Genomic DNA, 24,266 nt, shown 5'->3' on the forward strand with positions numbered 1-24,266 from the left:
GAGAGAAGCAGAGATATGGCCCATAGATTATTAATCTAGAGAGAAGCAGAGATCTGGCCCATAGATTATTAATCTAGAGAGAAGCAGAGATCTGGCCCATAGATTATTAATCTAGAGAGAAGCAGAGATATGGCCCATAGATTATTAATCTAGAGAGAAGCAGAGATATGGCCCATAGATTATTAATCTAGAGAGAAGCAGAGATCTGGCCCATATATTATTAATCTAGAGAGAAGCAGAGATATGGCCCATAGATTATTAATCTAGGGAGAAGCAGAGATATGGCCCATAGATTATTAATCTAGTGAGAAGCAGAGATATGGCCCATAGATTATTAATCTAGAGAGAAGCAGAGATATGGCCCATAGATTATTAATCTAGTGAGAAGCAGAGATATGGCCCATAGATTATTAATCTAGTGAGAAGCAGAGATATGGCCCATAGATTATTAATCTAGTGAGAAGCAGAGATATGGCCCATGGATTACACTTCTAGAGAGAAGCAGAGATATGGCCCATGGATTATTAATCTAGTGAGAAGCAGAGATATGGCCCATGGATTACACTTCTAGAGACAAGCAGAGATATGGCCCATGGATTATTAATCTAGTGAGAAGCAGAGATATGGCCCATAGATTATTAATCTAGAGAGAAGCAGAGATATGGCCCATAGATTATTAATCTAGAGAGAAGCAGAGATATGGCCCATAGATTATTAATCTAGTGAGAAGCAGAGATATGGCCCATAGATTATTAATCTAGTGAGAAGCAGAGATATGGCCCATAGATTATTAATCTAGTGAGAAGCAGAGATATGGCCCATGGATTACACTTCTAGAGAGAAGCAGAGATATGGCCCATAGATTATTAATCTAGTGAGAAGCAGAGATATGGCCCATGGATTACACTTCTAGAGACAAGCAGAGATATGGCCCATGGATTATTAATCTAGAGAGAAGCAGAGATATGGCCCATAGATTATTAATCTAGTGAGAAGCAGAGATATGGCCCATGGATTACACTTCTAGAGACAAGCAGAGATATGGCCCATGGATTATTAATCTAGAGAGAAGCAGAGATATGGCCCATAGATTATTAATCTAGTGAGAAGCAGAGATATGGCCCATGGATTACACTTCTAGAGACAAGCAGAGATATGGCCCATGGATTATTAATCTAGAGAGAAGCAGAGATATGGCCCATAGATTATTAATCTAGTGAGAAGCAGAGATATGGCCCATGGATTACACTTCTAGAGACAAGCAGAGATATGGCCCATGGATTATTAATCTAGAGAGAAGCAGAGATATGGCCCATAGATTATTAATCTAGTGAGAAGCAGAGATATGGCCCATGGATTACACTTCTAGAGAGAAGCAGAGATATGGCCCATAGATTATTAATCTAGTGAGAAGCAGAGATATGGCCCATGGATTACACTTCTAGAGACAAGCAGAGATATGGCCCATGGATTATTAATCTAGAGAGAAGCAGAGATATGGCCCATAGATTATTAATCTAGTGAGAAGCAGAGATATGGCCCATGGATTACACTTCTAGAGACAAGCAGAGATATGGCCCATGGATTATTAATCTAGAGAGAAGCAGAGATATGGCCCATAGATTATTAATCTAGTGAGAAGCAGAGATATGGCCCATGGATTACACTTCTAGAGACAAGCAGAGATATGGCCCATGGATTATTAATCTAGAGAGAAGCAGAGATATGGCCCATAGATTATTAATCTAGAGAGAAGCAGAGATATGGCCCATGGATTACACTTCTAGAGACAAGCAGAGATATGGCCCATAGATTATTAATCTAGAGAGGAGCAGAGATATGGCCCATGGATTACACTTCTAGAGAGAAGCAGAGATATGGCCCATAGATTATTAATCTAGAGAGAAGCAGAGATATGGCCCATGGATTACACTTCTAGAGACAAGCAGAGATATGGCCCATAGATTACACTTCTAGAGAGAAGCAGAGATATGGCCCATAGATTATTAATCTAGAGAGAAGCAGAGATATGGCCCATGGATTATTAATCTAGAGACAAGCAGAGATATGGCCCATAGATTATTAATCTAGAGACAAGCAGAGATATGGCCCATAGATTATTAATCTAGAGAGAAGCAGAGATATGGCCCATAGATTACACTTCTAGAGACAAGCAGAGATATGGCCCATAGATTACACTTCTAGAGAAGCAGAGATATGGCCCATAGATTATTAATCTAGAGACAAGCAGAGATATGGCCCATAGATTACTAATCTAGAGACAAGCAGAGATATGGCCCATGGATTATTAATCTAGAGACAAGCAGAGATATGGCCCATGGATTATTAATCTAGAGACAAGCAGAGATATGGCCCATAGATTATTAATCTAGAGACAAGCAGAGATATGGCCCATAGATTATTAATCTAGAGAGAAGCAGAGATCTGGCCCATAGATTATTAATATTCCACTCAACACCTGTCTCTCCTCTGTCCTCCAGGGGAATCATTCCACCCCAGCGACCACCACCAACACTCAGACCTGTCTGTCCCCCCCCAACAGCCCCACTGGCCTCTCCTCCTCCTCTCAGCATTCCTCTCTCCTGCCCCTCAAGCAGAGCTCCGGAGGGCAGCAGCACGGCCATGTCACATCCTCCTCCTCTCCCGGTCTAGCTGCTCACGCCCCCTTCTCCCCGCTGGTACCAAACCTCCACGTCCCCGCGGCAGGGGCCAAGCTGGGGGCCCTGGGTGGCCCTGACTGCCCAACAGGGGCCAAGCTGGGGGCCCTGGGTGGCCCTGACTGCCCAACAGGGGCCAAGCTGGGGGCCCTGAGTGGCCCTGACTGCTCAGCAGCGGCCCTCCATAAGCCCTTGGCATGTAAGAACTCACACATTCCTCCTGTGAACGGCCAGCACAGCAAACTGGGCCCCTCCCAGATGGGCTGTAACCACCCCTGTAATGGCCACAGTGGGGGGGCGCTGCCCTCTTCCAACGTGGGACACCTGACCGCTGGGCAACACCTGACCGCTGGGCAACACCTGACGGCTGGTGCCTGCAGGTTGGTAGTTTTGTAGATAGTTTCATAGGAATTAGATGGGAGAACGATGTACAATGGCAAGAAACAGTATGTGAACCCTTTGGAATTACCTGGACTTCAGCATAAATTGGTCTTAAAATCTGATCTGATCTTCATCTAAGTCACAACACCAGACAAACCCAGTCTGCTTAAACTAATAAACACACAAATTATTGTATTTTTCTTGTCTATATTGAATGTGTCATTTAAACATTCCCAGTGTAGGTTGTGAATGTATGTGAACCCCAAGGCTAATGACTTCTCCAAAAGCTAATTGGAGTCAGGAGTCAGCTAACCTGGAGTCCAATCAAAGACGAGATTGGAGATGTTGGTTAGAGATGCCTTGCCCCAGAAAAAACACTCACAAAATGTGTGTTTGCTATTCACAAGAAGCATTGGCTGATGTGAACCATGCCTCGAACTAAAGAGATCTCAGAAGACCTAAGATGAAGAATTGTTGACTTGCATAAAGCTGGAAAGGGTTACAACAGTATCTCTAAAAGCCTTGATGTTCATTGTCTATAAATGGAGAAAGTTCACTGTTGCTACTCTCCCTAGGAGTGGTCGTCCTGCAAAGATGACAGGAAGAGCAACGCGCAGAATGCTCAATGAGGTTAAGAAGAATCCTAGAGTGTCAGCTAAAGACTTACAGAAATCTCTGTAACATGCTAACATCTCTGTTGACGAGTCTACGATACGTAAAACACTAAACAAGAAGGGTGTTCATGGGGGAGGACACCACGGAAGAAGCCACTGCTGCCCCAAAAAAACATTGCTGCACTTCTAAAATCTGTAAAAGTGCACCTGGATGTTCCACAGCGTTACTGGCAAAGATATTCTGTGGACAGGTGAAACTACAGTTGAGTTGTTTGGAAGGTACACACACAACATTATGTGTGGAGAAAAAAAGGCACAGCACAGAAGACCAACACCAAACCCAACTGTAAAGTATGGTGGTCGTGGTTCTACCTGTCATCACTGCTCTAGACATCTACCTGTCTGCTGTAGAATCTAGTGATGACACATGGTCGTGGTTCTACCTGTCATCACTGCTCTAGAATCTAGTGATAAGACATGGTCGTGGTTCTACCTGTCATCACTGCTCTAGAATCTAGTGATGAGACATGGTCGTGGTTCTACCTGTCATCATAGAATCTAGTGATGAGACATGGTCGTGGTTCTACCTGTCATCACTGCTCTAGAATCTAGTGATGAGACATGGTCGTGGTTCTACCTGTCTGCTGCTCTAGAATCTAGTGATGAGACATGGTCGTGGTTCTACCTGTCATCACTGTCTGCTGCTCTAGAATCTAGTGATGAGACATGGTCGTGGTTCTACCTGTCTGCTGCTCTAGAATCTAGTGATAAGACATGGTCGTGGTTCTACCTGTCATCACTGCTCTAGAATCTAGTGATGAGACATGGTCGTGGTTCTACCTGTCATCACTGCTCTAGAATCTAGTGATGAGACATGGTCGTTGTTCTACCTGTCATCACTGTCCGCTGCTCTAGAATCTAGTGATGAGACATGGTCGTGGTTCTACCTGTCATCACTGCTCTAGAATCTAGTGATGAGACATGGTCGTTGTTCTACCTGTCATCACTGTCCGCTGCTCTAGAATCTAGTGATGAGACATGGTCGTGGTTCTACCTGTCATCACTGCTCTAGAATCTAGTGATGAGACATGGTCGTGGTTCTACCTGTCATCACTGTCCGCTGCTCTAGAATCTAGTGATGAGACATGGTTGTTGTTCTACCTGTCTGCTGCTCTAGAATCTAGTGATGAGACATGGTTGTTGTTCTACCTGTCATCACTGCTGAATTCTTCTAAAAGTCATGGTTTCTGTCTTTCTCTGTCTCTACATCTGACTATCTGTTCTCTGCAACCCGTGTCCATGCTCCAGGGACCAGGCGTGTAAAGGACATAAGCTGTCTAACGGGGCGGGGGGGTTGTGTCACCCCCCTTCGGAGCTGGAGGAGGGAGAGGACGAGGACTCTAGTTCTGAGAGGAGCTCCTGTGCTTCCTCCTCAAACAACCAGAAGGATGGGAAGTACTGTGACTGCTGCTACTGTGAGTTCTTCGGACACAACGCGGTATGTATAGTAGTGATGGGAAAAATGCATACAGCTACAAATCTGATTTGATGGTATACAGGGCATTAGGAAAGTATTCAGACCCCTTCCCTTTTTCCACACTTGGATACGTTACAGCCTTATTCTAAAAATGATTAAATACATGTTTTTCCTCATCAATCTACACGCAATACCCCCTAATGACATCACAATACCCCCCTAATGACATCACCATACCCCCTAATGACATCACAATACCCCCAATGACATCACAATACCCCCTAATGACATCACAATACCCCCCTAATGACATCACAATACCCCCCTAATGACATCACAATACCCCCTAATGACATCACAATACCCCCTAATGACATCACAATACCCCCTAATGACATCACAATACCCCCTAATGACATCACAATACCCCCTAATGACAAATTCGAAAACAGGCTTTTAGTAAGTTTAGCAGATGTATAAAATAAACTCCGCTAAAAAAGAAACATTCTCTCACTGTCAACTGCGTTTATTTTCAACAAACTTAACATGTGTAAATATTTGTATGAACAAATGTGTCTCCTCAACTGAGACATAAACTGAACAAGTTCCACAGACTGTTCCATGTGACTGACAGAAATGGAATAATTTGTCCCTGAACAAAAGGTCAAAATCAAAAGTAACAGTCAGTATCTGGTGTGGCCACCAGCTGCATTAAGTACTGCTTTGCATCTCCTCTTCATGGACTGCACCAGATTTGCCAGTTCTTGCTGTGAGATGTTACCCCACTCTTCCACCAAGGCACCTGCAAGTTCCCAGACATTTCTGGGGGGGAATGTCCCTAGCCCTCACCCTCCGATCCAACAGGTCCCAGACGTGCTCAATGGGATTGAGATCCGGACTCTTCGCTGGCCATGGCAGAACACTGACATTCCTGTCTTGCAGGAAATCACGCACAGAACAAGCAGTATGGCTGGTGGCATTGTCATGCTGGAGGGTCAAGTCAGGATGAGCCTGCAGGATACCACATGAGGGAAGAGGATGTCTTCCCTGTAACACACAGCGTTGAGATTGCCTGCAATGACAACAAGCTCAGTCCGATGATGCTGTGACACACTGCCCCAGACCATGATGGACCCTCCACCTTCAAATCGATCCCGCTCCAGAGTACAGGCCACAGTATAACGCTCATTCCTTCGACGATAAACGCAAATCCGACCATCACCCCTGGTGAGATACAACCGCGACTCGTCAGTGAAGAGCACTTTTTGCCAGTCCTGTCTGGTCCAGCGACGGTGGGTTTGTGCCCATAGGTGACGTTATTGCCCTGGCCACATCTGCAGTCCTCATGCCTCCTTGCAGCATGCCTAAGGCACGTTCACACAGATGAGCAGGGACCCTGTGCATCTTTGTTTTGGTGTTTGTCAGAGTCAGTAGAAAGGCCTCTTTCGTGTCCTAAGTTTTCATAACTGTGACCTTAATTGCCTACCGTCTGTAAGCTGTTAGTGTCTTAACGACCGTTCCACAGGTGCATGTTCATTAATTGTTTATGGTTCATTGAACAAGCATGGGAAACAGTGTTTAAACCCTTTACAATGAAGATCTGTGAAGTTATTTGAATTTTTACGAATTATCTTTGAAAGACAGGGTCCTGAAAAAAGGAATGTTTATTTTTTTTGCAGAGTTTCTAAAACCAGAAACATGATTTACATGAATATTCAGACTCTTTTCTATGAGACTTGTAATTGAGTTCAGGTGCATCCTGTTTCCATTGATCATCCTTCAGATGTTTCTACAACTTGATTGGAGTCCACCTGTGGTAAATTCAATTGATTGGACATGATTTGGAAAGGAACACAACTGTCTATATAAGGTCCCACAGTTGACCGAGCAAAAACCAAGCCATGAGGTCAAAGGAATTGTTCGTAGAGCTCCGAGACAGGATTGTGTCGAGGCACAGATCTGGGGAAGCGTGCCAAAACATTTCTGCAGCATTGAAGGTCCCCAAGAACACAATAGCCTCTATCATTCTTAAATGGAAGAAGTTTGGAAACACCAAGACTCTTCCTAGAGCTGGTCGCCCGGCCAAACTGCGCAATCGGGGGAGAAGGGCCTTGGTCAGGAAGGTGACCAAGAACCCGATGGTCACTCTGACAGAGCTCCATAGTTCCTCTATGGAGATGGGAGAACCTTCCAGAAGGACAACCATCTCTGCAGCACTCCATCAATTAGGCCTTTATGGTAGAGTGGCCAGACGGAATCCACTCTTCAGTAAAAGGCACATGACAGCCCACTTGGAGTTTGCCAAAAGGCACCTAAAGGACTCTCTGACCATGAGAAACAAGATTCTCTGGTCTGATGAAACCAAGATTTAACTTTTTGGCCAGAATGCAAAGCCTCACAGCTAGAGGAAACCTGGCACCATCCCTACGGTGAAGCTTGTAGTGGGATGTTTTTCAGTGGCAGGGACTAGGAGACTAGTCAGGATCGAAGGAAAGATGAATGGAGCAAAGTACAGAGATCCTTGATGAAAACCTGCTCCAGAGCGCTCAGGACCTCACACTGGGGTGAAGGTTCACCTTCCAACAGGACAACGACACTAAGCACACAGACAAGTCTTGTGTAATAAAACATTTAACATTTCTTTGTCATTATGGGGTGTTGTGATGTCATTATGGGGTGTTGTGATGTCATTATGGGGTGTTGTGATGTCATGTTGGACTAGTAACCAGCAGGTAGCCTAGTGGTGAGAGCATTGGGCCAGTAACCAGCAGGTAGCCTAGTGGTGAGAGCATTGGGCCAGTAACCAGCAGGTAGCCTAGTGGTTAGAGTGTTGGACTAGTAACCAGCAGGTAGCCTAGTGGTGAGAGCATTGGGCCAGTAACCAGCAGGTAGCCTAGTGGTTAGAGTGTTGGACTAGTAACCAGCAGGTAGCCTAGTGGTGAGAGCATTGGGCCAGTAACCAGCAGGTAGCCTAGTGGTTAGAGTGTTGGACTAGTAACCAGCAGGTAACCTAGTGGTTAGAGCTTTGGGTCAGTAACCAGCAGGTAGCCTAGTGGTTAGAGTGTTGGACTAGTAACCAGCAGGTAGCCTAGTGGTTAGAGCATTGGACTAGTAACCAGCAGCTAGCCTAGTGGTTAGAGCGTTGGGCCAGAAACCAGCAGGTAGCCTACTGGTTAGAGCATTGGACCAGTAACCAGCAGGTAGCCTAGTGGTTAGAGTGTTTAAATGAGAACCAGCAGGTAGCCTAGTGGTTAGAGTGTTGGACTAGTAACCAGCAGGTAGCCTAGTGGTGAGAGCATTGGGCCAGTAACCAGCAGGTAGCCTAGTGGTTAGAGTGTTGGACTAGTAACCAGCAGGTAGCCTAGTGGTTAGAGCGTTGGACTAGTAACCAGCAGGTAGCCTAGTGGTTAGAGCGTTGGACCAGTAACCAGCAGGTAGCCTAGTGGTTAGAGCGTTGGACTAGTAACCAGCAGGGTAGCCTAGTGGATAGAGCGTTGGACTAGTTAACCGTAAGGTTGCAAGATCGAATCCCCGAGCTGACAAGGTACAAATCTGTCGTTCTGCCCCTGAACAGGCAGTTAACCCACTGTTCCTAGGCCGTCGTTGAAAATAAGAATTTGTTCTTAACTGACTTAGTTAAACCCCTAGTTAAATAAAGGTTAACTCAAATAAAAAATGGACTAGAACTCATAGCTTCATTTTTTTCAAACTTTTAACAAAATATTTTCTCGAAATAAGCTTTGTACAATTAGCGGTCAAATACACTGCGTTTAAACTATTCAGCAATTATCTAATGAATTCAGGTCTTGGTAGATTTTACCTGAGGCTGAATATATGCCTTCCATAATCATAAGAACCTCTAATAATTTCATTATTTTATCAAAATAGTTGTACCTGCCTTTATTGTTTGCAATATTCCCTGATCTGGCTTTCAGGTCTTCTATAAAAAATGATCTTTTGGTTAGAAATTTAACCTGAACCATGCATAATACACATTAACTAATGTAGCAGCCATTATAGTAAATGAACACCGGTCTCATAAACAATCGCTCAGGAACAAGCCACGTGTTAGTGAGTAGCCAGCTAATATTTAGACTTCAAGTTCAGCCAACTTGGATCAAGGTATAATTTGATAAGCTCTGGAATACAGCGAAAAAGGCAAAAGAGTTGAATTAGGAACACGACCTCCTGTCCGTCTCCAACTGTTGGAACAGCATGCTAGCCTGTCCACGTTGTTCACGTGTTGAAATCAAAGTATTGAATGAGAGAATGAATGAGAACGAGACGCCAATTCTTTATATAATAGTTTTATGCTTATTGAAAAAAATATGTTTTAAAACCGAATAAACAGCTAGTATAACCTTTTATTTGATTAAAATGCTGACAGCGGTACGTGGTCCCCGTAATGCGCGCGCGATAAACGGAGCATTTAATTTTCCAGAATGAAAGTTCATCCGTACATCCGTTTTAGTAGTCTGCTAATCTGAGGGGGTGAAACATAAACAGGGAAGTTAACCTTTCCATCAGTACTCTATTAGAGACAGGGTACCGTAATGCTCACTGGACAAACGGAGCATTTCATTTTCCTGAATGAAAGTTCAATCGTACATCCGTTTTAGTAGTCTGCTCTGCCCGAAATCTGAGGAGGTGAAAACAACAACCTTTCCAACCACCTTGTTTTAACTTCTCTATTACAGTGCGTCTCCATGTGTTAGTGTCCTTATGACCCTTAATGTCGGACCAAACCTCAAATAGAAATCTGAGTTTTGAACCCGTTTTGTCAGAGAGGAAAGAAGTGATCATCTTTGTTGTTGTTGTTGTTGTTGTTGTGAGGTGGGGCTTGGGAGAAAGAGAAGAAGTCAAGAGGTTTCACTCTCACCAAGGTCTGTCTGGCCCAGTGGCCCCATTATGACACAACAATGGAAGAGAAGAAGAACGGCAAATTCTAGCACACAACAATAATGCTAATAATAAGAGTGTCTGGTTAATCAATAGGGTCAAAGGAATTAGTTTACGTGCGATGTCCCCTCCTCTTGGTGAAACGTGTTCTATGGTTTACGAAGCGCAGGGAGGAAGGTGAGCCATGGTTGGCTTCGATGGTCTGTGTTTTGATTTCTAATAGCAGCCTTGTGTTCTGCGATGTGGAGTTTCGACCAAAAGAAGCAGCCTTGTGTTCTGCGATGTGGAGTTTCGACCAATAGAAGCAGCCTTGGGTTCTGCGATGTGGAGTTTCGACCAATAGAAGCAGCCTTGTGTTCTGCGATGCGGAGTTTCGACCAATAGAAGCAGCCCTGCATATGCAGTTGAGCATGTACATGCCATTTGTGGTGTACTTAGCTAGCTAGCTAATTAGCTTAACATACCTTTCTGGCTCCTCATTGAAGACACTCTCATTTGAAATTTGATCTCTCCATCCGTGATGAGGTGACAAGACGATTGTAAAGTAGTGGTAATCCCAGAGAATACTGTCAGTTCAACGTAATGACAACTAGCTAGCTAAATCAGACAACAAGCAACATGGCTATTTATCTGAGAAGTCAGCTTCAACTAGAAAAAGACTGGGTGGGTTAAGATGACAGGAGCCCAATCCCCTGAGCACTCGGTCACACCCCCTCAAAGATGAAAAGCAGTGGATTGGTGTAACTGTGTTGGTAGGTAATTCATATACACCTATCCAATGCTTTTCCATCTGTGAGGGGAGTGGCCAGGGCTCAAAATGACATTATGAGCAAGTTTTTAGAATAGGATATCAGTTGCGTTGCTACCTAAAATCTAGATCATTCTGAACTGCTGAAATTACTGCAATACTGTTCATATGTTGTGTTCACTTTTCATGTCATTATGACCAGCTGATAGGCCTACCTACTGATCAATAGGCCTACCAACTGATCAATAGGCCTACCAACTGATCAATAGGCCTACCTACTGATCAATAGGCCTACCCACTGATCAATAGGCCTACCCACTGATCAATAGGCCTACCCACGGATCAATAGGCCTACCCACGGATCAATAGGCCTACACACCGATCAATGGGCCTGCACACCGATCAATGGGCCTGCACACCGATCAATGGGCCTGCACACCGATCAATGGGCCTACACACCGATCAATGGGCCTACACACCGATCAATGGGCCTACACACTGATCAATGGGAGGAAGGTGAGCCATGATCAATGGGCCTACACACCGATCAATGGGCCTACACACCGATCAATAGGCCTACCTGTAGACAAAATAAAAATAGTTGATTGTGAATGACAACTTTATCTTACTACATTACTAGCTAGCTAATTATTCTGTGTCTAAACCAGCCAAACGTCATTGATTTATAGCATGTTATCTTGAGTGTCGGCTGCGACACTCTCTCAGGGAAGTTTGAGCTTGCGTTTTCACATTGAGCATGCTAAATAATTACTATAATGAAAATGGTTTTAAAGTATCCAAAACAACCAAAATCACAATTTCCACAAAAATATTATTGCTTTTACCTCAAACAATGAGTCAGTCATCTGACAGGCTCTCGTAGACAGCCTCACGGCCAATATGTTTGGGACATCGAGTCGCAATAAAATCAGGGTCTCGAATCACAATAAAACCACAGTCTCGAATCGCAATAAAATCACAGTCTCGAATCACAATAAAATCACAGTCTCGAATCGCAATAAAATCACAGTCTCTAATCGCAATAAAATCACAGTCTCTAATCGCAATAAAATCACAGTCTCGAATCACAATAAAATCAGTCTTGAATCGCAATAAAATCACAGTCTCGAATCACAATAAAATCAGGGTCTCGAATCGCAATAAAATCACAGTCTCGAATCACAATAAAATCAGTCTCGAATCACAATAAAATCAGGGTTCTCGAATCGCAATAAAATCAGGGTCTCGAATCGCAATAAAATCAGGGTCTCGAATCGCAATAAAATCACAGTCTCGAATCACAATAAAATCACAGTCTCAAATCGCAATACATATAGAATTGTGAGGTCCCTGGCAATTCTCATTCCTAATTTATAGTATGGCACACTTAGTCATTTATTGAAATAGCATTAAAAGCATGAACAGTATAAACAGTGAGTGACAAAAGTAAGTTCTTTGGACACAGAGCGGTCCGTCTCTTTAGTAATGGATTGTGATTGAATGTATGGAGCACTTGGCTTTTCACTTGGCAAACATTGTGTTCACGTTGGGGCCAAATGTAAACCCATTTGGTTGTTAAATGTGCCATCCGGTGACCTTCGGGCGGTCCAACAGTCTTAACCCGCTGCCTGTGTTGCACGTGTACGATGTACCACTGCCAGCATGGGTCGGAATCCAACCCTCTGCTCTTTCAACACTCTCTCTCTCCTACCTTTCATCTTGGTCTCTCTCTCTAGCCAATAAACAAAAAGATTATGGCTCGGGTTTCAATCCACAAAGATGCTCTCCTCCCTTCTGCCATCCTTCCTCTACATCTGAGATGGCTGGATAGGTGTACTCTCCAACTAGTTTCTGCCATGTTACTGTCACCTATCCAACCTTTACAGATGTCTAAAGGGGAGTGAACAAGGGCAAAGGAAGACAGAAAGATATTGAAATGAAACGCATCCTATTAAATAAGGGTTATCTCTCCTCTGATCATATCCTGTCCATCCCTCTAGCCCCCGGCGGCTCCGACCAGCCGTAACTACACAGAGATCCGAGAGAAGCTCCGGTCCCGGCTGACGCGTCGTAAGGAGGAGTGTCTTCCCCAGAGACGGGACTCTGACCCGGCCGTGTCCACCTCCATCGACCACCGAGACGTGGACGAGCTGCTGGACTTCATCAACTCCTCAGAGCACAAACCAGCCAACAGCGCTAAGGCTGCCAAGCGGGCACGCCATAAACAGAAGAAGAAGGTGATGTCACATGACGTGGTGGGAATAGTCACCAATACAGATCAGTTAATACATCTTAAAGTATTGGTGTTTGCTTGGGACGTCTACATGTGGATGTACTTCATATTTGTAGTAGTCGCCTGTTTCTGTTTCGTGAGGCAGCTTGGTCTCCCGAGTGGTTCAGAGGTCTAAGGCATCTCAGTGCTAGAGGTGTCACTACAGACCCTGGTTCAGAGGTCTAAGGCATCTCAGTGGTAGAGGCGTCACTACAGACCCTGGTTCAGAGGTCTAAGGCATCTCAGTGCTAGAGGCGTCACTACTGACCCTGGTTCAGAGGTCTAAGGCATCTCTGTGCTAGAGGTGTCACTACAGACCCTGGTTCAGCGGTCTAAGGCATCTCAGTGCTAGAGGCGTCACTACTGACCCTGGTTCAGAGGTCTAAGACACTGCATCTCAGTGCTAGAGGCGTCACTACAGACCCTGGTTCACAGGTCTAAGGCATCTCAGCAGTGCTAGAGGCGTCACTACAGACCCTGGTTCAGAGGTCTAAGGCATCTCGGTGCTAGAGGCGTCACTACAGACCCTGGTTCAGAGGTCTAAGGCATCTCAGTGCTAGAGGCGTCACTACAGACCCTGGTTCAGAGGTCTAAGGCATCAGTGCTAGATGAGTCACTACAGACTCTGGTTCAGAGGTCTAAGGCATCTCAGCAGTGCTAGAGGCGTCATTACAGACCCTGGTTCAGAGGTCTAAGACACTGCATCTCAGTGCTAGAGGCATCACTACAGACCCTGGTTCAGCGGTCTAAGAGACTGCATCTCAGTGCTAGAGGCGTCACTACAGACCCTGGTTCACAGGTCTAAGACACTGCATCTCAGTGCTAGAGGCGTCACTACAGACCCTGGTTCAGAGGTCTAAGGCATCTCAGTGCTAGAGGCGTCACTACAGACCCTGGTTCAGAGGTCTAAGGCATCTCAGTGCTAGAGGTGTCACTACAGACCCTGGTTCAGCGGTCTAAGGCATCTCTGTGCTAGAGGCGTCACTACAGACCCTGGTTCGTATCCAGGCTCTATCACAACCGGCCGTGATTGGGGTTCCGATAGGGTTTATGTAAATAAGAACGGACTTGCTGACTAGTTAAATGAAGGTTACATTTAAAAATGTAAATTGATGTACAGGACACCCCCTGGACAGGACACTAGTCTGTCTCCTGTTTCTGATGTACAGGACACCCCCTGGACAGGACACTAGTCTGTCTCCTGTTTCTGATCTACAGGACACCCTCTGGACAGGACACTAGTCTGTCTCCTGTTTCTGTAGTCGGGGACAGAGTTTGATGTACCAGGACACCCCCTGAACAGGACACTAGTCTATCTCCTGTTTCTGTAGTGAGACAGCTTGATGTACCAGGACACCCCCTGGACAGGACACTAGTCTGTCTCCTGTTTCTGTAGTGAGACAGCTTGATGTACAGGACACCCCCTGGACAGGACACTAGTCTGTCTCCTGTTTCTGTAGTGAGACAGCTTGATGTACCAGGACACCCCCTGAACAGGACACTAGTCTATCTCCTGTTTCTGTAGTGAGACAGCTTGATGTACCAGGACACCCCCTGGACAGGACACTAGTCTGTCTCCTGTTTCTGTAGTGAGACAGCTTGATGTACAGGACACCCCCTGGACAGGACACTAGTCTATCTCCTGTTTCTGATGTACAGGACACCCCCCTGGACAGGACACTAGTCTGTCTCCTGTTTCTGATGTACAGGACACCCCCCTGGACAGGACACTAGTCTCTCTCCTGTTTCTGTAGTGAGACAGCTTGATGTACAGGACACCCCCTGGACAGGACACTAGTCTATCTCCTGTTTCTGATGTACAGGACACCCCCTGGACAGGACACTAGTCTATCTCCTGTTTCTGATGTACAGGACACCCCCTGGACAGGACGCTCCGTGTTTATTTGCCAATAATTAATTTATAATGGGAAGTAACCACATTTTCATAGTTGTAATTAGATGTTTTCTGTCTGTCTCAGTACTCATCTGTCTGACGGTCTAACCATCTGTCTGTCTGACCGTCTGTCTGACCGTTTAACCATCTGTCTGTCTGTCTGACTGTCTAACCGTCTGTCTGACTGTCTAACCGTCTGTCTGACTGTCTAACCGTCTGTCTGACTGTCTAACCGTCTGTCTGACTGTCTAACCGTCTGTCTGACTGTCTAACCGTCTGTCTGACTGTCTGACCGTCTGTCTGACCGTCTGTCTGACCGTCTGACCGTCTGTCTGACCGTCTGACCGTCTGTCTGACCGCCACACCGTCTGTCTGACCGCCACACCGTCTGTCTGACCGTCTAACCGTCTGTCTGACCGTCTAACCGTCTGTCTGACTGTCTAACCGTCTGTCTGACTGTCTAACCGTCTGTCTGACTGTCTAACCGTCTGTCTGACTGTCTAACCGTCTGTCTGACTGTCTAACCGTCTGTCTGACTGTCTAACCGTCTGTCTATCTCTGTATGTCTGTCTGACTGTCTAACCTTCTGTCTGACTGTCTAACCGTCTGTCTATCTCTGTATGTCTGTCTGACTGTCTAACCGACTGTCTGTCTCTGTCTGATTGTCTAACCGTCTGTCTGACTGTCTGTCTGACCGTCTATCTGACTGTCGAACTCTCTGTCTGACCGTCTAACCGCCTGTCTAACCGTCTGTCTGACTGTCTGACTGTCTAACCGTCTGTCTGACTGTCTAACCGTCTGTCTGACTGTCTAACCGTCTGTCTGACTGTCTAACCGTATGTCTGACTGTCTAACTGTATGTCTGACTGTCTGACCGTGTCCGTCTGACCGTCTGCCTCTCCCCACCTCAGGAGAAGCAGACCCAGGCGGGTAGTGGTGATGGTGAGGGAGCTGGTAGCGACCCCCCCTCCACCCCTCCAGAGCCCAGTGAGGACCCAGACCACCTCAGCCTGGAGGAGGAGGAGGAGGATGTGGAGTACGGTGAGGGCCCGGAGGCTAGTCGGCTGCTGGAAGTGGCCCCAGCTGGAACTAGAGAGGGTGACTTCCTTCCTGACTTCTCGGCTAGAGGAGATCAAGAACACCATCAAGGTAAGGATATCTGAGTCCCTAAGGGTGAGCCCACCCTATTCCCTAAATTATGCACTGTTGACTGTTGACCAGGGCCCATGGTAGTGCACTATATAGGAAATAGGGTGCCATTTGGGAGTCGCATGATCACTGTCCATATGTAGGGCACTGTGAAATAGGGCACTGTGAAATAGGGCGCTGTGAAATAGGCGTAGGGCACTGTGAAATAGGGCGCTGTGAAATAGGGCGCTGTGAAATAGGTGTAGGGCACTGTGAAATAGGCGTAGGGCACTGTGAAATAGGCGTAGGGCGCTGTGAAATAGGGCGCTGTGAAATAGGGCGCTGTGAAATAGGCGTAGGGCACTGTGAAATAGGGCGCTGTGAAATAGGGCGCTGTGAAATAGGCGTAGGGCACTGAAATAGGGCGCTGTGAAATAGGCGTAGGGCACTGTGAAATAGGCGTAGGGCACTGTGAAATAGGCGTAGGGCACTGTGAAATAGGGCACTGTGAAATAGGGCACTGTGAAATAGGCGTAGGGCACTGAAATAGGGCACTGTGAAATAAGGTACTGTGAAATAGGCGTAGGGCACTGTGAAATAGGGCACTGTGAAATAGGCGTAGGGCACTGTGAAATAGGCGTAGGGCACTGTGAAATCCGGCACTGTGAAATAGGTGTAGGGCACTGTGAAATAGGCGTAGGGCTCTGTGAAAATAGGGCACTGTGAAATAGGCGTAGGGGGTTGTGAAGTACTGTTATATTGCTACTCTCTACTGTATATAGCCTCTCTACTGTATATAGCCTCTCTACTCTATATAGCCTCTCTACTGTATATAGCCTCTCTACTGTATATAGCCTCTCTACTGTATATAGTCACTTTAACCATATCTACATGTACATACTACCTCAATCAGCCTGACTAACAGGTGTCTGTATATAGTCTCTATACTACTATAGCCTCTCTACTGTATATAGTCTCTATACTGTATATAGCCTCTCTACTGTATATAGCTATACTGCCTCTACTGTATATAGCCTGTCTATTGTATATAGCCTCTCTACTGTATATAGCCTGTCTACTGTATATAGCCTGTCTACTGTATATAGCCTCTCTACTGTATATAGCCTCTCTACTGTATATAGCCTCTCTACTGTATATAGCCTCTCTACTGAATATAGACTCTCTACTGAATATAGCCTCTACTGTATATAGCCTCTACTGTATATAGCCTCTACTGTATATAGCCTCTCTACTGTATATAGCCTCTCTACTGTATATAGCCTCTCTACTGTATATAGCCTCTCTACTCTATATAGCCTCTCTACTGTATATAGCCTCTCTACTGTATATAGCCTCTCTACTCTATATAGCCTCTCTACTCTATATAGCCTCTCTACTGTATATAGTCACTTTATCCATATCTACATGTACATACTACCTCAATCAGCCGGACTAACAGGTGTCTGTCTGTATGTAGCCTCTCATACTACCTAGATCTACTGTTTTTTAAATCAACGTAAACCTATGCAACATTAACCTATTTAAAAACAGTTCTGTAGTGAGTTTTGTGCAGTAGGGTCAGTACATTATCTCTGCATATTGGCTATGCTCAGTACATTATCCCTGCATATTGGCTATGCTCAGTACATTATCCCTGCATATTGGCTATGCTCAGTACATTATCCCTGCATATTGGCTATGCTCAGTACATTATCCCTGCATATTGGCTATGCTCAGTATATTATCCCTGCATATTGGCTATGCTCAGTATATTATCCCTGCATATTGGCTATGCTCGGTACATTATCCCTGCATATTGGCTATGCTCGGTACATTATCCCGGCATATTGGCTATGCTCGGTACATTATCCCTGCATATTGGCTATGCTCCGTACATTATCCCTGCATATTGGCTATGCTCAGTACATTATCCCTGCATATTGGCTATGCTCAGTACATTATCCCTGCATATTGGCTATGCTCAGTACATTATCCCTGCATATTGGCTATGCTCAGTACATTATCCCTGCATATTGGCTATGCTCAGTACATTATCCCTGCATATTGGCTATGCTCAGTACATTATCCCTGCATATTGGCTATGCTCAGTAGGCTATAGGCTCAGTACATTATCCCTGCATATTAGCTATGCTCAGTAGGCTATAGGCTCAGTACATTATCACTGCATATTGGCTATGCTCAGTAGGCTATAGGCTCAGTACATTATCCCTGCATATTGGCTATGCTCAGTAGGCTATAGGCTCTGTACATTATCCCTGCATATTGGCTATGCTCAGTAGGCTATAGGCCCAGTACATTATCACTGCATATTGGCTATGCTCAGTAGGCTATAGGCCCAGTACATTATCACTGCATATTGGCTATGCTCAGTAGGCTATAGGCCCAGTACATTATCACTGCATATTGGCTATGCTCAGTAGGCTATAGACCCAGTACATTATCACTGCATATTGGCTATGCTCAGTAGGCTATAGGCTCTGTACATTATCCCTGCATATTGGCTATGCTCAGTAGGCTATAGGCTCTGTACATTATCCCTGCATATTGGCTATGCTCAGTAGGCTATAGGCCCAGTACATTATCACTGCATATTGGCTATGCTCAGTAGGCTATAGGCTCAGTACATTATCCCTGCATATTTGCTATGCTCAGTAGGCTATAGGCTCAGTACATTATCCCTGCATATTGGCTATGCTCAGTAGGCTATAGGCTCAGTACATTATCCCTGCATATTGGCTATGCTCAGTAGGCTTTAGGCTCAGTACATTATCCCTGCATATTGGCTATGCTCAGTAGGCTATAGGCCCAGTACATTATCACTGCATATTGGCTATGCTCAGTAGGCTATAGACCCAATACATTATCACTGTATATTGGCTATGCTCAGTAGGCTATAGACCCAATACATTATCCCTGCATATTAGCTATGCTCAGTAGGCTATAGGCCCAGTACATTACCACTGCATATTGGCTATGCTCAGTAGGCTATAGGCCCAGTACATTATCCCTGCATATTGGCTATGCTCAGTAGGCTATAGGCCCAGTACATTGTCACTGCATATTGTCTATGCTCAGTAGGCTATAGGCCCAGTACATTACCACTGCATATTGGCTATGCTCAGTAGGCTATAGGCCCAGTACATTATCACTGCATATTGGCTATGCTCAGTAGGCCATAGACCCAGTACATTACATTATCACTGCATATAGGCTATGCTCAGTAGGCTATAGGCCCAGTACATTATCCCTGCATATTGGCTATGCTCAGTAGGCTATAGGCCCAGTACATTATCCCTGCATATTGGCTATGCTCAGTAGGCCATAGGCCCAGTACATTATCACTGCATATTGGCTATGCTCAGTAGGCTATAGGCCCAGTACATTATCCCTGCATATTGGCTATGCTCAGTAGGCCATAGACCCAGTACATTACATTATCCCTGTCCCTCCGCTGAGGAAAGGGGACACCGTCCCTCCGCTGGGGAAAGGGGACACTGTCCCTCCACTGAGGAAAGGGGACACCGTCCCTCTGCTGAGGAAAGGGGACACCGTCCCTCTGCTGAGGAAAGGGGACACCGTCCCTCTGCTAAGGAAAGGGGACACCATCCCTCTGCTAAGGAAAGGGGACACCGTCCCTCTGCTGAGGAAAGGGGACACCGTCCCTCTGCTGAGGAAAGGGGACACCGTCCCTCTGCTGAGGAAAGGGGACACCATCCCTCCGCTGAGGAAAGGGGACACCATCCCTCCGCTGAGGAAAGGGGACACCATCCCTCCGCTGAGGAAAGGGGACACCATCCCTCCGTTCCAGCTGATGGTGTAACCTCAAGTCCCACTGCATTATTTCTGCCTGTTGGTTTATTAAACTGGCAGTTTAGCTGTTTAAATGTTGGTTTATTAAACTGGCAGTTTAGCTGTTTAAATGTTGGTTTATTAAACTGGCAGTTTAGCTGTTTAAATGTTGGTTTATTAAACTGGCAGTTTAGCTGTTTAATCGTTGGTTTATTAAACTGGCAGTTTAGCTGTTTAAATGTTGGTTTATTAAACTGGCAGTTTAAATGTTGGTTTATTAAACTAGCAGTTTAGCTGTTTAATCGTTGGTTTATTAAACTAGCAGTTTAGCAGTTTTAATCGTTGGTTTATTAAACTAGCAGTTTAGCAGTTTTAATCGTTGGTTTATTAAACTGGCAGTTTAGCTGTTTAATCGTTGGTTTATTAAACTGGCAGTTTAGCAGTTTTAATCGTTGGTTTATTAAACTGGCAGTTTAGCTGTTTAATCGTTGGTTTATTAAACTGGCAGTTTAGCTGTTTAATCGTTGGTTTATTAAACTGGCAGTTTAGCTGTTTAAATGTTGGTTTATTAAACTGGCAGTTTAGCTGTTTAAATGTTGGTTTATTAAACTGGCAGTTTAAATGTTGGTTTATTAAACTGGCAGTTTAAATGTTGGTTTATTAAACTGGCAGTTTAGCTGTTTAAATGTTGGTTTATTAAACTGGCAGTTTAGCTGTTTAAATGTTGGTTTATTAAACTGGCAGTTTAGCTGTTTAAATGTTGGTTTATTAAACTGGCAGTTTAAATGTTGGTTTATTAAACTGGCAGTTTAAATGTTGGTTTATTAAACTGGCAGTTTAAATGTTGGTTTATTAAACTGGCAGTTTAGCTGTTTAAATGTTGGTTTATTAAACTGGCAGTTTAGCTGTTTAAATGTTGGTTTATTAAACTGGCAGTTTAGCTGTTTAAATGTTGGTTTATTAAACTGGCAGTTTAAATGTTGGTTTATTAAACTAGCAGTTTAGCTGTTTAATCGTTGGTTTATTAAACTAGCAGTTTAGCAGTTTTAATCGTTGGTTTATTAAACTAGCAGTTTAGCAGTTTTAATCGTTGGTTTATTAAACTGGCAGTTTAGCTGTTTAATCGTTGGTTTATTAAACTGGCAGTTTAGCAGTTTTAATCGTTGGTTTATTAAACTGGCAGTTTAGCTGTTTAATCGTTGGTTTATTAAACTGGCAGTTTAGCTGTTTAATCGTTGGTTTATTAAACTGGCAGTTTAGCAGTTTTAAATGTTGGTTTATTAAACTGGCAGTTTAGCTGTTTAAATGTTGGTTTATTAAACTGGCAGTTTAGCTGTTTAATCGTTGGTTTATTAAACTGGCAGTTTAGCTGTTTAAATGTTGGTTTATTAAACTGGCAGTTTAGCAGTTTTAAATGTTGGTTTATTAAACTGGCAGTTTAGCTGTTTAAATGTTGGTTTATTAAACTGGCAGTTTAGCAGTTTTAAATGTTGGTTTATTAAACTGGCAGTTTAGCTGTTTAATCGTTGGTTTATTAAACTGGCAGTTTAGCAGTTTTAAATGTTGGTTTATTAAACTGGCAGTTTAAATGTTGGTTTATTAAACCGGCAGTTTAAATGTTGGTTTATTAAACTGGCAGTTTAGCAGTTTAAATGTTGGTTTATTAAACTGGCAGTTTAGCTGTTTAAATGTTGGTTTATTAAACCGGCAGTTTAAATGTTGGTTTATTAAACCGGCAGTTTTAAATGTTGGTTCATTAAACTGGCAGTTTAGCTGTTTAAATGTTGGTTTATTAAACTGGCAGTTTAAATGTTGGTTTATTAAACTGGCAGTTTAAATGTTGGTTTATTAAACTGGCAGTTTAATCGTTGGTTTATTAAACTGGCAGTTTAGCTGTTTAAATGTTGGTTTATTAAACTGGCAGTTTAGCTGTTTAAATGTTGGTTTATTAAACTGGCAGTTTAGCAGTTTTAAATGTTGGTTTATTAAACTGGCAGTTTAGCTGTTTAAATGTTGGTTTATTAAACTGGCAGTTTAGCAGTTTTAAATGTTGGTTTATTAAACTGGCAGTTTAGCTGTTTAATCGTTGGTTTATTAAACTGGCAGTTTAGCAGTTTTAAATGTTGGTTTATTAAACTGGCAGTTTAAATGTTGGTTTATTAAACTGGCAGTTTAAATGTTGGTTTATTAAACTGGCAGTTTAAATGTTGGTTTATTAAACTGGCAGTTTAAATGTTGGTTTATTAAACTGGCAGTTTAAATGTTGGTTTATTAAACTGGCAGTTTAAATGTTGGTTTATTAAACTGGCAGTTTAAATGTTGGTTTATTAAACTGGCAGTTTAGCAGTTTAAATGTTGGTTTATTAAACTGGCAGTTTAAATGTTGGTTTATTAAACTGGCAGTTTAAATGTTGGTTTATTAAACTGGCAGTTTAAATGTTGGTTTATTAAACTGGCAGTTTAGCAGTTTAAATGTTGGTTTATTAAACTGGCAGTTTAAATGTTGGTTTATTAAACTGGCAGTTTAGCTGTTTAAATGTTGGTTTATTAAACTGGCAGTTTAAATGTTGGTTTATTAAACTGGCAGTTTAAATGTTGGTTTATTAAACTTATTGCTGCTTTTCTTCTCTTTTCTAAAATAACAACGTTGACCTTCGACCTTGCAGGACTCTATCCGTGCGTCGTTCTCCATGTACGACCTCAACCTGGATGTGAATGACTTCCCGAAGAAGGCTGCTACTCTGGAGGGCAACCATCTTCTCTCCCACCTCAACGGCTCCTCCTGCTCTGACCTGCAGCAGATAGACCTTGACCTGGCCCCTCTCTCCCTGGGTACCTTCAAGAGCCACCTGGACCTGGTCAGCGGCTGGGAGGAGGCCCATCCCCGGGACAACTCCCCCATTGGCCCCATCTCAACCCCTGCTAGTACTACTGTACCTGGGGTAGGGGGACCAGGGGTTGGTACTGGGGGGAAGGATGTTCACAGGCTCCACACCACCCCCAGCCTCTCCAAGCTGATCCGGGTGCGCTCCCCAGAGAGGTGCCTCTCTGCTAGGCCTGAGAATAAACACCAGGCCCCTGCGTCGATCCAGACCCAGGCCTCTATTAAGGTAGCTAAGCCTAAAGAGGAGACCCCAGCGGAGCCCAAGAACATTACTACTCCTACGCCTGGGGTTAATGCTGGGGCTGGCAAGCTGAAGAAGGGCAAGAAGCAGCAACGTCAGGACCAGCTGCCTCCAGAACAGAACCAGACCAGACCCGGATCCAAAGCAGCTGCGGAGTTGCAGAAAACTGTTTCCAACAGTTCTGATGCTGTGGGTTCTAAGGCTGGTTCTGGTTCCAAACCACCACCTCACTCGGCTGAGAGCCAGAGAACCGGGGCAAGGAGGGCGGAGGAGACCAGACCCACCCGGCAGCAGGCCACCAACGGGACAGTGAGTAGCACCGGTGCTCCCAGCACCCAAAGAGGGAAGGGGGAGGAGCAAGAGGCCAAAGGTCACTCTGTCACCTCAGCCAATCACAACCAAGCCCAGCAGCAGCAGCAACCCAAGGGGAAGAATAAGAAGAACAAGAACAAGGGAGAGAAAACCAGCCGCAACATCGGTACGTTAGTTTAGACAACCCTCTAGTTGACTGTCTCTTGTGTAATACATGTTGTAGGAGAGGAGACATGTCAGGTACGTTAGTTTAGACAACCCTCTAGTTGACTGTCTCTTGTGTAATACATGTTGTAGGAGAGGAGACATGTCAGGTACGTTAGTTTAGACAACCCTCTAGTTGACTGTCGCTTGTGTTATACATGTTGTAGGAGAGGAGACATGTCAGGTACGTTAGTTTAGACACCCCTCTAGTTGACTGTCTCTTGTGTAATACATGTTGTAGGAGAGGAGACATGTCAGGTACGTTAGTTTAGACAACCCTCTAGTTGACTGTCGCTTGTGTTATACATGTTGTAGGAGAGGAGACATGTCAGGTACGTTAGTTTAGACAACCCTCTAGTTGACTGTCTCTTGTGTTATACATGTAGTAGGAGAGGAGACATGTCAGGTACGTTAGTTTAGACACCCCTCTAGTTGACTGTCTCTTGTGTTATACATGTAGTAGGAGAGGAGACATGTCAGGTACGTTAGTTTAGACACCCCTCTAGTTGACTGTCTCTTGTGTAATACATGTTGTAGGAGAGGAGACATGTCAGGTACGTTAGTTTAGACAACCCTCTCGTTGACTGTCTCTTGTGTAATACATGTTGTAGGAGAGGAGACATGTGGGTTCGTTAGTTTAGACAACCCTCTAGTTGACTGTCTCTTGTGTTATACATGTTGTAGGAGAGGAGACATGTCAGGTACGTTAGTTTAGACAACCCTC

General features: G+C 44.4%; 1 pseudogene; it reads left to right on the forward strand.

The window, feature by feature from the left end:
- The first annotated feature begins 2,494 nt into the window (after positions 1-2,494).
- On the forward strand, positions 2,495-24,243 carry LOC139400775 (protein FAM193B-like; annotated as a pseudogene).
- Positions 24,244-24,266: the final 23 nt, after the last annotated feature.

Source organism: Oncorhynchus clarkii, unplaced genomic scaffold (assembly GCF_045791955.1).
Source record: "Oncorhynchus clarkii lewisi isolate Uvic-CL-2024 unplaced genomic scaffold, UVic_Ocla_1.0 unplaced_contig_8397_pilon_pilon, whole genome shotgun sequence".
Classification (NCBI taxonomy): domain Eukaryota; kingdom Metazoa; phylum Chordata; class Actinopteri; order Salmoniformes; family Salmonidae; genus Oncorhynchus; species Oncorhynchus clarkii.